Genomic DNA, 16621 nt, shown 5'->3' with positions numbered 1-16621 from the left:
ACAATGAACCTACCAGGCTGTCCTGTGGACAAGCTTATGGTCCATTTTTGATTGGTGATTAGTTGGAGAGGGCTCAGCCCTTTTGTGATTGGTACCATCACTAAGACAGTGGCCCTGGGTGCTCTAAGAAGCAGGCTGAGCGAGTCAGTAAGCAGCATTTTGCTATGGCGTCTGGGTCAGTCCCTACTTCCAGGTGCTGCCTTGACTTGCCTGTCCTGACTTGCTCAGTGATGGACGTGATCTGAGAGCCGTAAGATGAAATAAACCCTCTCTTCCTCTGGTTTCTTTTGGTCACAGTGTTTCTTACAGCAAAAGAAAACTAAGATAGTACGATAGTAGTGAATGTAAAATCTTACAAGAGCAGCTCTTTCCTGCCAAAGTCAATGTTCTGGTGAGCTGATTCTCAGTGAAGGTCAGCAGGTTTTGTGGTGTTGTTGTTGTTGTTGTTGTTGTTGTTTTCAGAAATTATTTGGTCTACCATTTGAAGTACCTTGTCCATTTCAAGAAATTTTCCAAAATTTACCTCGTGTTCAAGACTTTCTATAGGAATCAACTACACATCACCCTAATGCATTTCAAAAGCCATCTTTTCTCCCTGTGTAAACTTTGGAAACAGACTTTTTTGAACTCAAAATGTATTTCTACAAATCTTACATAGCCAGGAAAATTATTGAGCCTTTATTTATGGTCCATCATCTCTTTATTGTAAATAGTACTACTTAACTCATAGGACTTATCAATGTTTATATTTATGACGTTCCTAGTATTATGTTTAACACATGATAAATAATAAATTTATAGACATCAATAACATAAATATTATACTCTCTCTTGCAAATACTCTCTCTTCTATTTTTTTCTAAAAAGACTGCAAGGAAACACTAATAGGAGTGGGGAATAGATAAGCATAAATAGTAAAAGGAAATAAAGTTAAACATAAATAGTAAAAGGAAATAACAGCATTTTGAAACATACTTTTATAGGCAGAGCAGAAAACAGTGCCAGTAAAAAAATAAATAGGAATATATTTTTAAATCTCTTGGAAGCTAATAGAAAATAGCACATGCAAACTTTGTGGAACTAGCTTGAACCAGCACTAAACATAACGGTGTCAGAGCCAGAGATGTGGTTAGCAATATAGAATGCTGACTGCTCCATCAGAGGCAGATCTCAGGACACGCACCAAGAGGCTCATGACCACTTTCACCACAGCTCCAAGGGAGCCAACACCCCTTCCAGGTCTTCACTGGCATATGTGCATACATATACGTATATACACACATACACATGTATACATACAAATAAATATAAATCATCTTTTAAATGATGTTAAAGTTGTATGCATGAAATCTCTTTCAAATTTCTAATGTCAGTGTTATCAATCTGTAAGATAGAGTAGCAATATCAAAGAGATTTTAAAAAGCAAAGAAGAGAAAGGATGCAGACTTGGAAGCTGCCTATGCTACATACTCTAGGTGGCCTTGAGCAAATAATTCAGCATTTCTGAATATCAGTTTCCTTAAGTATGGGGTTCTTCTCTCCATCTGCCTCTGATGACTATTTTACTTCCCCTTCTGAGTAAGATTACTGTATCATCCCTTGAGTCCTTATTCTTACCCAGTTTCTTTGGGTCTGTGGCTTTTAGCATAGAGAGAGGGAACTGGGTGGGAGAGGAGACAAGGAAGGGTGTGGGGATAGCAAACAAGTAGAGAAGGAGAGGGCTAGGATTGTGAATGGAAATTGGTTGGGGCATCTCTGGGACTAGCTGGACACCTGGGATGTGAGAAGCTATAGGGATTCTATGAGGAGGCCCTAGCTGAGATTCATACCAGCAGGGGATATAGAGACTGAAGTGATCACCTTCTCTAGCTAAGCAGGACTTCCATGGGAAGGGGAGTCAGCAACCCACCCACAAAACATTCAACCAAAAACTTTATCCTGCCTACAAAATATGTAGGGATAGAGATGGAGCAGAGATGAGGGAACTGCCAACCACTGACTGACCCAACTTGAGACCCACCCATGGGAGAGAGCCCACCTCTGACACTATGAGTGACACTGCCATGTTTGCAGACAGGAACCCAGCACAACTGTCTCCCGAGAGGCTTCATCCGGCAGCTGATGGAAACAGATGCAGAGACCCACAGCCAAACATCGGTAGGGCTCCGGACATCTTTTGGAAGAATGGAGGATAGAATTGAATGAGGTGAGGGTGGGGGTAAAGATCTATAGAGTCAACTAACCTGGACCCACTGGGGCTCGCAGACACTGAACCACAAACCAAAGAGCATGCAGGGGCTGGAAGTAGACATACATACATACATATATACATACATACGTATATACATACATACATACACACACACACACACACACACACACACACGAATTTGTAGCATTTGTGCAGCTTGTTCTTCATGCGGGTCCCCTAACAGTTTGAACAGGTACTGATTCTGACTCTGAGGCCTGCCACTGGATCCCCTTCCATTGGATCTGTTGATCTGGACTGCCTGATTGGACCTCAGTGGGAGAGGAGACACTTAGTCCTACTGGGACTAGATGTCCCAGGGTTGGGCAGTACCCACAGGGAGCTCTCCTTCTCTGAGAAGGGGCTGGGGTAATTGGAGACAGATTTGTAGTGGCAGGACTGGGAGAAGAAGGGGGGCTGTAATTAGAATGCAATGTGAATAAAAATAAAAATAATGAAAAAAGTATGAAATGGTAAAATATTAGTGACTAATGCTCTATTAAAGTACATTAACATGATTTATGTTTGATGCATTTCAGAGATTCCGTGATTCTAGTGTTATCATCATCATTAGTTTATACACCTGAACAAACTGAAGTCCCAAATGAGTCATAATTGTTCAAACTCCTATCGTATATACCTAAGAAACAAGGCTAGAACTTAGATCCTTTTAATCTTATTCTACCATTTTCATATTTTAACAAAATAATGTTACTCTGTGTTCTTTTTTCACCAAAGAAACCTATAAAACACTCATTCCCACTTAAGAAATGACTGAGTTTGATCTCCTATGAAATATTCTTAATTTACACATGCTGTTATTTACTAAAACATGTCCAAACAAGTTGATTTCATACTGGAATCTTCTCAGAAGAACACATAAGCATCAGAAATAGATATAATTGTCAAGTCATTCCCTGGTTGCTTATTATTACAGAAATAAATTGAGCTCTGCTATAGCTTTGTGACGTGCAATTTTGGTACTAATAGGTTCACAACCATTTCTCTTTTCTCTACCTGCTAACAGGAGGCATTCTGTAATGGTGTGTCAGAAGTCTACAAGCAGCTGACTGATGCATCCTGAAAAGAGAAAGTGACTGGAATCCCATCAGCAGCCGTCCAAAGCTCACCGTGATGAGACAGGGCACTGACATGGCTCTCCTGTGAGAAGAAGATGCCTCGACCTGTAACCTTACCTCCATGTTCACTACAAGCAGTTATCTGTATCTGCACTGGGGGAATCCAGGAATCCAGCTCAAACTTGCTATGTTAGAAACCAAGTCTCTGTTTTCCTTTCTCTCGTAAGAGTGCACATGGAAGACAGCATCTCTTCTGCTAGATTTTTATGTCCAAATTAATGAAAAATGGATTTAGGCTTTCAGAAATCATTGCACCATATTTTCAGAACTATGTTGTGCTAATACAAACACACTGATTTTCATCTTTTTATCTATGCAGAGCTGGGCTCTTTCCTATTTGTGCTAAAATTGTGTGATTAAGGTAACAGAGACACAGTACTGAATATTAAACACCCCTCTATCTAAAGGTCTCTTTCCAATACAAAAGAGAGGTATACAATGGTCTCTGCAAAATAGTGTGCTGTGAAGATACGCACACAGATGGACAATACTGGAAAATGAAGTGAGGAGCATGAAAGTTTTGAATAATAACTAACAACTTATCTGAACAAATGCAGTGTGGGAATGAGCGAGATGAATCAGGTATAACCAGACACACGAAGGAGTTAGAGTATGATTGAAATTTAGTGGGGGCATGGACAACAGAGGACATAAAATTTACTGAGACTCTCATGTGGTATTTTGAGATACATTTTTTTTTCCTGGGTGCTGATATGCAGGCTGGAAAGTGACTGAATATGTGTTGGGAACTTTTGACCGCTCTTGATGCATTTGATGAAGAGTTCAAATGTTAGCCTCCAGGTTGATCCATATTGCCATTGCCCACGATCTCAAACTGCAATCTGTGTTGCTAAATTGCTACATTTGGATTTCTTAAAAAGAGATGGCCCTTTGTGTTGTTCATCTGACTGCTAGAATGCCTATGTTGTAAGAGCTCTACAAGTCATTTCATTGAAACAAGTGCATCAGAAACTGCAAAAATAGAAAAATGGAAAAGAAAATGGCCCTGCTTTTCTTTCAGTTGTTATGATAAACACAATGACCAAAAGCTACTCGGAAAGAAAAGGGTGTATCGGGCCTCTATGTCCCAAATGATAATCTATCACCGACAGAAATCAGGCCAGGACCTAAAACAAGAACTGAAGCAGAAGGCATGGAAAAAGAAGTTTTCTGGCTAGTGCCCTGTGACATGCTAGCCTGTTCTCTTATACTATCCAGAAGCCCTTACCCAGTAATGGCACCACAGACAGTAGGCTGTGCCTTTCCATATCAATTACTAGTCAAGAAAATGCCCAACAGATGTGCCTACAGACAAACTGATGGAGGCAATCCTTTGATTAAGGCTCCCTCTTCTCAGATGATTCTAATTTGTATCAAAATGGAAGGAGAAAAAAAACCACCTAAGCTACAGAGACTGGTAACTGTGGCTGATTATCTTCAGTGTGCCAAATTACATCTTAGTAAAAATAAAGTTATCATTTTATCTCACTAATGAGGCATACCTTACTACATCAAATTTACAAATAAGTAACTGCAATGCAGAGAATATATATATATATATATATATATATATATATATATATATATAGAGAGAGAGAGAGAGAGAGGGGGAGGGAGAGAGAGAGAACATTAAAAAAATCCATCTTAAAAGCTGTCCATCCCCAAAGCTGAGGGCACTGGCAAACAAATCTCTAGCTGACCACTAGGCAGTGTGTGCATAAGAGATGATATACAGGAGACCAGGCTAAAAGTTCAAAAATAATGTGGCTAACTCAGTTCTTAGGTTGAAATTTACAGCTTCATTAAAAAAGACATTTAAAATCAATAGCTAAAACTTCTACATTAAAAATCTAGAAGAGAAGAACAAATCAAAATCAAATGAATTAGAGGGAAAAAGTAATAAAGATCTGAGTGGAAAAATAAAATAGAAACAGAAATGGTAGGAAAGTGTTGAAACTAAAGTTTGGATCTTTAGAGGAGAGAGAATGGACGGAATGTGTGCATTTTCAAAAGCAGTTAATGACAGTTAAAGCTCTGTAGGATTTTTCAAAGACCCAAGAGATTTCCCCCCAGCTCATGTGTTTAGTTTCACATCTTTTTTGTTTTCAACCACACTTCTGGATTTTAAGGTATCATTTTCCCCCACATTATTCAAGAGTAGGAGTGCCACAGTGAAATGCTACCTTATGAGGAATCTGTATCTTCAAATTAAATGTGATTTCTGAATTATGTCCTCTTGTGTTTTTAGAATGGTCTTAATTTGTTGTATTTATATATTTCTACACAAATATAATTAGAAAAAAATCATCAATTTCAGATGGAGTGACGTAGTATAGGAGGGGCTTGAGGGAGGGACATTGGAGAGGTTGGAGGGAGGAAAGAGAAGAGGGTAATTTTGTAATTATATTTTCATTAAAGTATACTTTAAATTTTGATGTGTTTTTTTTTTCAGAAATTACCTGTACGTTGCAAAATATTTGCCATGATAGCCATGCTTTCTGTTTTGAATTAGTGAGTTTATTTCTGTTTTGAGTGAGTTTATTAAGTATAAGCAAACAAAATAAAAGAATAAATAACAACTAATAGATAGATTGGTAGATATATGAGCAAACAGAAACATCAAAACATCAAGAACTCATAGCATCCTGCAAAGATGACTGTGTTAGCCTGATGATAACAGAAAAAGGTGACATCATTATATCAAGTCTACAAACACCCACCAGGAATCATCTGGAGAAATTAAGGCAGTTGGCGGGACTTTTGGATTGAGCTTACTCTCCATGAGCAACCTCCCTGTGTCTTGAACATCTGGCAGGCTATTCTCAACACAGACACTTTTGTCATGGGATAAATATCCATGTCTTTTGGAAATGGTTACTGTTTCCAAGGACACAACTCTCAGGCTGCTTGGCTATTCTCTTCATTCCCTGCCTTTCAGTGGGTAGATGGTGGAAGGGGGTGGTGGTCAGGGAAGCAGCCAATCATGGACAAGGAGTCTTGAAGATACTTTGAGATATACATAATTGAGTCTCAAGTAGAAAGCCATTTCCACTTTTAGAGTCAGGAAAGCAGATGATTTACAAATAAAATGTAAGTTACAGAAATCAACAAACTTCAACATTTGTAGTAAATACTTGTGAAGTACCTAGTTTGTCATAACATCCGGTTGGCCACTACAGAAAATACTGAATAATGCAACTTCCCCATTCAAAAGCACAGCTCTTAGTTCAGTGGGAAGAACACACACACACACACAGACACACACACACACACAAAATCAGGGTACTGTGGGCTGGTGTCTGTAAAATTCTGTGTGTGTGTGTGTGTGTGTGTGTGTGTGTGTGTGTGTGTATGTGTGTATGTGTGTGTAAATGTGCTCTTCATGAACAGGGTCTCGAGGTATCCCCTAAATTATGATTAATGGTTGCCTAGGTGATCCCTTGGAAATGGATCAGAAAGTACTTCAAAGTCAAAAACAAACCTATAAAGATTTCCAGAGTGTTATAACCAAAAACTAATTTTACTCAATATTGATAAAAATTCTAATAGATTATAAGCAAGCCTGTTGATGTATAAGTACCCATAAAATGGAAAGCATATTTTCTCTTTACAATTGTATTTGAAATCTCATAGCATCCCCAGGCTTGAAAGAGGCAAAAACATATTCTCATCCAACTGTTTTGCTTGTAATTGGGCAAACTGGGACTTGGAAAGTTAAGGACATCCAGTCACTCCACATTTACTGGTCATATCCTATATTTAAAAGCTTCTTTTTTCAAGAGCTAGGCATGGGTTCTTCAGGATTCCTTCCTCACAATGAATTAAATAAAAAAAAAATCATAAAAAAAACTTATTCCTTGGTAAGGTCTTAATCTAAACACTTAGAAAATTACAATTAGATATTATATTTAAGACACAGTGAGGTGTCACCAAAGATTTGAGTAATCACAATGTCATAAAATGAAAATGTGTCAAACAGAAACTAAACAATGTCAAGTCACAAAACGGTGCCGCACATGCAGTTAATATCACGATCTTCCTCACTCAAATTTGATTTTGTTTATGACATTTATAATGAGTTTTTGACATTTGAGTGATGGGTACATCAAGATAAGAAATCAGGGAACCTGGGTATTAGCTTTGCTAAAGTAATACACACTGCTGAAACTGGAATTACAAATTATTGTCAACTAAAGTGCTTTTAAATGTTTCAGAGTTCTTCAGCTCCAGGTCTGTGATAGAGAGTGGAGGTCTCTATGGCTCATTGAAAAAACTCTGTTTTCCATTCAAGGAACAAAACAGTGTTATGTCAGTCACTCATAGGAAGATGCTGCCTGGAGTCCAGATAAGATATTAGGAGGAGGAGGAGGAAGAGGAGGAGGAAGAGGAGTAGAAGGAAGGGGAGGAGGATGGGAAGGGGAGGGAGAGGAAGAGGAGGAAGAGGAGGAGGAGGAGGAAAGTCTACACTGTTGTCATCTTACATGAGTTTCTTGGCATAATTATTTTAAAAAACTTTAAAACTAAATATTAAAGATTTCAGATTATAGCATTAAATCTACACTGTTAGTCCCTGCCTCACCCCCAAACAAAAGACTGAGAAATAGCATTTTACTTGTATTATCCAAGGGTCGGTCTTTTAGTAGTTAAACTGAAAGACCCCCAGAGAGGACCTTTCCCTCAGGAGGAGTCCCAAGCGCCCAATGACCGAGCCGAGTCCACTCGGATGCAATCAGCAAGAGGGTTTATTGGAAAACACAGGTACCTGCGGGCACACAGTCTCTTCGGAGGACTTGCGCACCCAGCAGCTCCAGCATGGGGCTTTTATAGGGATTGGGGAAGCAGAAGCGGGCGTACAGAAGCAGATGCATAGTTACGGGGATTGGTGGATTCAAACGAGGCACATAGACATGTTCACATATGATTGGCTATTTCACATGATGAGGTAATAAGGTATAGCTACACACATTGGCAGGTTTGGGGCATCCTGGATGTCGGGGGCTGGGGGCTTATCTCTTCCTGCCAGGTGGCCTGTGAGTGGTACTCCTGGTCTGTTCTGCATTCCTTTCCTTTTATGGTCTGTTAGTTTTCACGGTGACTCGGCCCTAGGTATCTGGGCGTGCCTGGGCTCGTTCAAGCCTGTTGCAACTCTGAGTTAAGACTCATGGGGTGGGTCTTTCATTTTCCCCCATTTTCTTTTAGACTTGAGTAAAATCCTTTACTCAAATCGAATTCTAAGGAATCTCTTCCTGTTGTCTTACCCTCTGGTATTGTTGGGTGAGAACAAGCGTCTGAATGACTGAGAGTCTGTTCTTTATGAACTGCATCAATCTGTTTAGAATGCAGGGGCCAAAGAGGAAGATTAGGAGAAGGATGATTAAGGGTCCCATCAAGGTGGACACCAGGGTAGCAAACCAAGGGGATCGGTTAAACCACCCCTCGAACCAGCCTTGTTGGGAATCAAACAGCTTCTGTCTCTGGGCCAAGCGTTCTCGGAGCTTAGCCATGTTATCTCTCACTAATCCTGTATGGTCTGCATAGAAACAACATTCTTTCAGTGTAGCACACAGGTTCCTTCTTTAAGGAATATCAGGTCTAATCTTCTCCTATTCTGAAGGACTACCTCTGAGAGGGAGGTTAGGTATTCTTGGAGGTCAGCTAAAAAGTCTTTCACTCTTTTTATATCTGAGTCAATGGCAGTTCTGAATTCTCTATAAACCTTGCATTGCAGGGCAATGGCAGATGTCCTTGTGCTGCCCTTGCAGCACCTAGATAGCCTTAAGTAATTCTCAACTCTTTTTTTTTTCTTACTAAGTCTTTAGCATCAGGATTCCAATCTGGACACTATCTAAACCTACACACCAAGGTCATGACTAGCTTTTAGAACTTCTAAACTTATACAGATTGTGATCCCTGAGGCACAGTCCCAAGAAGTGTTAGGAGTACTAACATATGCAATGTTACATCATTTGTAATAGAAATCAAGCCTATCCCCACACCTATCTTGATAAAACCCGGGGCAAACATGAAATTAAGTCTAGGGAGCTTTTTGAAGATCTGAGTTTCCCTCTAGGTCCCAGCTCTCAGCCCCAACAGCTAGTACACGGCTGGTGAGGGTTGAGAGTTGATGGCTGTCAGGGTGGTCAGCAGAACCAGGTACGGTCCTTTCCAGTGAGTATCTGAGTTCGGTGCCATCGTATGTAGCCGAGTCTCCGACCTGGAACTGGTGAGATGTCTCAGGGGTCCCCAGGGCATAGGCTGCTGCCAGCTCTGAGCAGATTTCTTTCTGTATCACCTGTAGGTCTTTTAGCCTGGCACACAAATCATTATTACTATGGCACTATGACATGTTGGTTCAGTAACATCATCTAATACAGTCAGTGGGGCTGAGGCCCCATATAAGATCTCAAAGGGGGTAAGGCTGAATCTGGAAGGGGTATTTCTTGCTCTGAAGAGAGCAAGAGGGAAGGAGTGTCACCCAGTCTGCGCCAGTCTCCATGGTTAATTTGGTCAGGGTCTCTTTTAGAGTTCTATTTATTTACCCTACCTGTCCTGAACTTTGAGGTCTGTAAATACAATGTAATTTCCAATCGACCTCTAAATACTTGGCCACACCCTGGCTTACCTTGGCAACGAAAGTAGGGCCGTTGTCTGACCAGATTACCTTGGGCATTCCAAGAGGAAGATTTCTTCCAGTATCTTCTTGATGATTGCAGAGGCCGTCTCTCGTTTGGTGAGGAAAGCTTCTATCTATTCCTGAAAAAGTATCTACAAGCACTAGGAGATACTTGTGATTATATTTTTCTGGTTTTATCTCAGTGAAGTTCACTTCGACTTTTCACCAAACTCTCTAGGTCTCTTTGCCCTGTTTGCTTGCTAAGCATTCACTTATTGACATACCTTATACTTTCTACTGCCTCTCTGGCTAAAATCTTAAAGTCTATTACATACACTTAACTACTTGGACAAACTTTTTATCTCCTAAATGAGTCCATTTCTGTATTTGGCAAAGTGAGTCTTTTCTTTGTTCTCTGGGGAGTATAGCTTTCCCCTCAAGTGTGCCATTGTCCTTTATCTTTTAAGCAATTTGGGCCTTTTCTAAGTGAGGCCATCCCTTAGTCCAATCCTAGTTCTCAGTGGCTGTCTCTTGCAGGCCTGCAACCAGGATGGGCTCCTGCATAACCATTTTTCGAGCCACTTGATCTGCTTCGTTATTGCCCCATGTCACTGAATCTCTTCCCTCCTGATATCCTGAGCAATGAATAGTACTCACAGTTGTTGGCTTCATCAGGGCATCCAAGAGATGGCAAAGGCATCTGCGGCACTGATGTACTGGGGGGTTGAGGTTCAGCCATCCTAGATGACATTGTGTTGTCCACCATGGCAGCACCCACTTATCTCTGACCTTCATGAAGAGAACTGTTCCCGTCTGTGGACAAGGTAGCCTCGGCTTTCAGCAGGGGTCAATCAGCCAGTCACAGAGGTCTTTCCTCCACCCATGGGCTTCTGCCAGTGCTTGACACTCGTGCTGTGGTGGCTCCAGGTCGGATTGGGCAGCAAGGTGACCAGATTGCCCCCAACAGGTGGAGAATCTAGTCCATGGCAGCTGACCAGTGGTCCCATCTTTTGGGACACTCTATTCAAAGGCAAACATCAGCCAGTCTATCACAGTTTAAGTCCTGGATTGGGTGATAATTGTTAGTGCCCGGCTGGCAGGAGTGATATGTTCCAAGTAGAACAGCGCTAAGCCATTCATCTCCCAGCATCAGGTACTGGTGCACTGAGACAGGTCTTAAGCTCCGCATACACAGTCTGTAGATATGCATACACATGGCCTCACCCAGCCATTTCAGCCCACGCAAGCCATTTTGGGGAGCAATTTTCTCATGAGCAAGGGATGGGGGCAGTCAGGGATGACTATGAACTAGTGGGTTACCCGGCCCACGCCAAGGTCCACTGTTCTTCGGGCAGTCCATAAGTATTGTTTGTTGCCAGCAGGCCCCTGTACCCAAGGTCTTTGGATACTGGCCCACTGGAGCATAGGAGCACAGAGCATTGGGTCCCTGTATCCACAAAACAACTGGGCGGGCTTCCCTTCTATCTCTGTGCATAGCCAGCACCAAGAGGCTCTCCAGTGTCCCCTCTTGTTCTTTCTGGGGCAGTCCCTGACCCAATGTCCTTTTTCTTCGTAGTAGGCACACTGATCTTTAGCCAGGAATTCTCTTCTGTTGCCAGGTACTATCTTCCTAAGTTCCCTAACTACTGTGGCCAGTATATGTTCCTCTCTTGTCTTTTATCTCTCTTTAGCTCTCTAATTTCCTCTTCTTTTTGTCTCTTTTCTTCCCTAGCTTCCTGCTCTTTTTATCCTCTTTCTTCCTGTCTTTCTTTCTTTCTTTCTTTCTTTCTTTCTTTTTTTTTTCAGTCTCTCTGCATCTTCTTCTACAGCTATTAGGTGCTGTCCACTTTTCTGCACAGACCCTGAACCACGCATCAACTTATTTTCTCTGCAACTTACAATAACTCTCTCAGTGACTTAGCTTTACCCTTCAAGTTTCTGTAACTTTCTCTTCATATCCTTTCCTTATCTTAGCCAGATTGGTGGGGCATTTTCCAGCCCCTAGGAGACCCACCCTCGGAGCCTGGGGGCAGACCTGGAGCACTCCCTACCTTCAGGGGCATTGAAGTCAACAGTCAGGAGCCTTCCATCCATGTCTGGAACATTCTTTCTGGCCTCTAGCAGGATTCTGTCTTTCCTCAGTGGTAAAGAAGATCTGTAACAGTTACTAACAAGCATCTCACGTGGGATGGTGAGAAAACAAGAAGGGAATCTAGAGGAGAGAGGTCCACTGAAGAGGACAAATAGCATTTAGTCACACAGCTAAACCAGGAGGCCTTTTTTTGGACAAAAAGGCCACTGTAAATATAAGCACAAGCTTTGTCTATGAAACAGAAAGGCGAGCAGAGAGGCAGCCTAGCTGTTACCGGCTATCTCTCTGGGCTTAGATTTTCCCTTAAGGAGTACCTACCTCCCCTCAGTGTCAGCTTGGTGGCTTTGCCTCTCAAGAGAACCAGCCTCCAAATGACACTAGGCTTCTAGTAACAACTAATAACAAAAGGATGGAGAGATGGTTAGAACCTGGGTGCTAGATACTAAGCAGCTGACAAAAGAATTGTAACCAGTTCACCTGGGGCTTTCAGGACTTTAGTAACAGCCCTTTACCAAACTGTCTCAGTGGGCTATAGGCCCATGGAAAAGAAAACATTAATCCTGACTGGCAAAACAAAGTTCTTCACAGTTGTAGATTCTTTGAAACTATTTTAGGGGCTCTTTTTGTCCCCCAACCTGGGGCATTTTAACCATAGGGGCAGGAACTGGCTGCTGTGGGGATAGGACCAAAGGCACTCTCCATGTTAATGATGATCAGTGAGAAAAGTAATTTAATGTTGGAGACTGACTCCTCCCTTGGAATAAGGACAGCAGATAAGGCAGGCTTCCTTAAAGAACTTCTCTAAATGAGCGCTCTCCTACTGTGAGCAAATGTCAGAAATTCCTTTCCTGTTCTTGTTTTCCTTATAGCCCCACTTAGCTCTCAGCCTTTTTAGATCATTCTTCCTGTAGCATTTCTAACACAGCCTGTCCTTTTTTTATAGCCTGTTAACAGCATTTCTGATCTTTTAGGCAGCTATGCACTAAGTGCCATACCGGCTGAAACTCCGCCTTTAAGATTCCTTACTCCCAAGGAAAATTTAAATCTTTCCCAGTTCATCACAGCTGGCTGCGAGCATAAGCACAGATAAAACACTATATGTTTTTGTTTTGTTTTTCTTTCCTTTTTTCAGAGCTGGGGACCGAACCCAGGGCCTTGCGCTTGCTAGGCAAGAGCTCTACCACTGAGCTAAATCCCCAACCCCCAAAACACTATGTTTTAAAAATTAACTTTGGCTATCAACCAACACACTGCCACTAGAGCGGGGTCTACAAAATTAAGTTTCTTACTCACTAAGCGTTAAGGGGACCAAGTAAAACTCTTCGACGAACAAAGCAAACAGTTTCATGATTTCAAACACAGTCGTCGGTCCAAGATTTTAAACACAGTCGTCAGTCCAAATTCAAACACGAAACAAAAGTCAAAAAGACACTAACAGACACAACACGTCCAGAAAACCACAGTCAGGTCACAAAGAAGACAAACAATTCCAACAGTCAAACAAGTAACAAGCAGACGCGCCGCGCAGCTTCGGTACCAAACTGAAACCAAAAATTCAGACGGAGTCAGCGAGGGTCTTGGATCCTCTACTCCAATAAAATTCAGACGGAGTCATCAAGGGTGCGGATCCCTCCGAAAACGGACGGAGGTGCCACGGATCCGGATCTCCCTCTCCTCCAACCACCCTTGGAACGTCTTCCAGGGCTGCGGGGGAGAAGTCCGAGCTCGTCAGCTCCTTCTCTGGCCCGCCCAGATAGTCCCCAGATCTGAGCCTATTGATCGATCGTTCACAGGACAAGACACAACAGACAAGACAAACGCCGGCCGGCTTACCTCCCGGTGGGTGGTCGGTGATCTCTGGGCGGAGGGTCTCCAAACCCCGGGCGAGCCCCCATAATGAAAGACCCCCAGAGAGGACCTTTCCCTCAGGAGGAGTCCCAAGCGCCCAATGACCGAGCCGAGTCCACTCGGATGCAATCAGCAAGAGGGTTTATTGGAAAACACAGGTACCTGCGGGCACACAGTCTCTTCGGAGGACTTGCGCACCCAGCAGCTCCAGCATGGGGCTTTTATAGGGATTGGGGAAGCAGAAGCGGGCGTACAGAAGCAGATGCATAGTTACGGGGATTGGTGGATTCAAACGAGGCACATAGACATGTTCACATATGATTGGCTATTTCACATGATGAGGTAATAAGGTATAGCTACACACATTGGCAGGTTTGGGGCATCCTGGATGTCGGGGGCTGGGGGCTTATCTCTTCCTGCCAGGTGGCCTGTGAGTGGTACTCCTGGTCTGTTCTGCATTCCTTTCCTTTTATGGTCTGTTAGTTTTCACGGTGACTCGGCCCTAGGTATCTGGGCGTGCCTGGGCTCGTTCAAGCCTGTTGCAACTCTGAGTTAAGACTCATGGGGTGGGTCTTTCAAAACAATGAGCCCTAACCTTGTATTTCACAGGAGGGAAGAACAAGAGTTTTGAAAAACCATCCTCCATTGTGTATCCAACTTTCTACTGAGTTCTCCTAGTTCAGAAGACTGACCTAATGCACTCATTGATAAGTGGCTATTAGCCCAAATGCTCGAATTACCCTAGATGCACAGAACACATGAAACTCAAGAGGAATGGCCAAAATGCGAATGCTTCACTCCTTCTTTTAAAGGGGAACAAGAATACCCTTGGCAGGGAATATGGAGGCAAAGTTTTGAACAGAGGCAGAAGGAACACCCATTCAGAGCCTGCCCCACATGTGGCCCATACATGTACAGCCACCAAAATAGATAAGATGGATGAAGCAAAGAAGTGCAGGCCGACAGGAACTGGATGTAGATCTCTCCTGAGACACACACCCAGAATACAGCAAATACATAGGTGAATGCCAGCAGCAAACCACTGAACTGAGAACAGGACCCCCCCCCCCATTGAAGGAATTAGAGAAAGGACTGAAAAAGCTTGAAGGGGCTTGAGACCCCATGTGAACAACAATGCCAAACAACCAGAGCTTCCAGGGACTAAGCCACTACCCAAAGACTATGCATGGACTGACCCTGGGCTCCAACTGCATAGGTAGCAATGAATATCCTAGTAAGAGCACCAGTGGAAGGGGAAGCCCTTGGTCCTGCCAAGACTGGACCCCCAGTGAACAGGATTGTTGGGGGTTGGGCGGTAATGGGGAAGGATGGGGAGGGGAACAGCTATGTAGAATGGGAGGGGGAGGGGTTAGGGGATGTTGGCATGGAAACCAGGAAAGGGAATAACAATTGAAATGTAAATAAGGGCCCTGGGTTTGGTCCCAGCTCCGGAAAAAAAAAGAACCAAAAAAAAAAAAAAAAAAAAAGAAATGTAAATAAGAAATATCCAATTTAATAAAGATGGAAAAAAAAGACTGACCTAGTTATGGAATACTATTCAGTTATTAAAAATGAGGAGATAGGGGTTGGGGATTTAGCTCAGTGGTAGAGCGCTTGCCTAGCAAGCGCAAGGCCCTGGGTTCGGTCCCCAGCTCCGAAAAAAAAAAAAAAGAAAAGAAAAAAAATTAAGGAGATCATAAAATTTCCAGGCAAATAGATGGTTATTCTCTTATAAAGGCACATATGGTCTTAAATATTATATGAACATAACCCTGATTTTTATATAAATATATACCATATGGCATCAATAATAATTCTACTTAAGGAAGATACAATAAGATTTTGGGTGTTTTTTTTACTAACAATAATCTTAAGATGTTAAATGTTCAAAGTTATCCTTCCTGCACTTGAAATTCCATAGTTTGCTCTCATTGCTCAGAAAATCCAAGTGCACATTGAGGTGTGCTCTGCAGCACTGTTTTGTGTTTATCATAAATTATTGCTTTAAATTATTTTCATTACAAATGCAAACATTCATTTTTGAATGAATTTGAAAACATATTCCAGGAAATACTGAATGTGAAACACAGGATATCTGTCAAAAATAGATATAGGTATTTATATGTGCTGTCTTGTTCATGATGTCTCTGGGTAATTTCTGTATGCAGTCACATTTTATAGCCACAGGTGTTAAATAAAACTGTTATGATAAAGTTGGAATTCTACATCAAGCCTGCCTACCTGTACATTCTTCTCACTGTATAATACTGAATTTTACTTCTAATAATAACAATGAAAGTATCTATGTCAAGGAATAAAGGTGGTCACCAAAAACTGAATGATATGTAAGTGTAGTGGCACACAGCTGTGATTATGAATTCCAGTGAGAGAGGGGGAACTGGCATGTTGGATGATAATATATTGTATTCTGATTCTTGCTGCTGTGTCTTTTTATTTTCTAGCTCCTTATAATACCATGCTTTCCTTTGCTTAGAATACTTGAATACAGGTTATGTTTAGCAAAATTCATGCCGAGGTTTGTCAATATACCAGTGTGGTAAGATGAGCCTAGTAGGGGGTATTTGGGTGACATGGCCACAGCCTAATGGGTTGGTTAACTAACCTTCTCTGATATATGAGCTATCATACTATCATACGGTTCTTCTTTATATATTTCTTTA

At 42.0% G+C, this 16621-nt stretch overlaps 1 protein-coding gene and 1 long non-coding RNA gene across 5 annotated transcripts in view; both read right to left on the bottom strand.

The window, feature by feature from the left end:
* Agbl4 (AGBL carboxypeptidase 4) overlaps positions 1 to 16621 on the bottom strand; it is a 1315938-nt gene that overhangs the window by 1035889 nt on the left and 263428 nt on the right.
* LOC148005979 (uncharacterized) lies at positions 8112 to 14172 on the bottom strand. Its single transcript, XR_015620414.1, has 2 exons — positions 12052 to 14172; positions 8112 to 9695 (listed from the first exon to the last, which is right to left on the bottom strand). It is a non-coding gene; the product is annotated as an uncharacterized LOC148005979 (long non-coding RNA).

The sequence above is a fragment of the Rattus norvegicus genome, chromosome 5, assembly GCF_021556685.1.
Source record: "Rattus norvegicus strain SHRSP/BbbUtx chromosome 5, alternate assembly SHRSP_T2T, whole genome shotgun sequence".
NCBI classification, from domain to species: domain Eukaryota; kingdom Metazoa; phylum Chordata; class Mammalia; order Rodentia; family Muridae; genus Rattus; species Rattus norvegicus.
The sequence above is the reverse complement of the archived record's forward strand: the minus strand, read 5'-3'. Positions and strand labels throughout refer to the sequence as shown.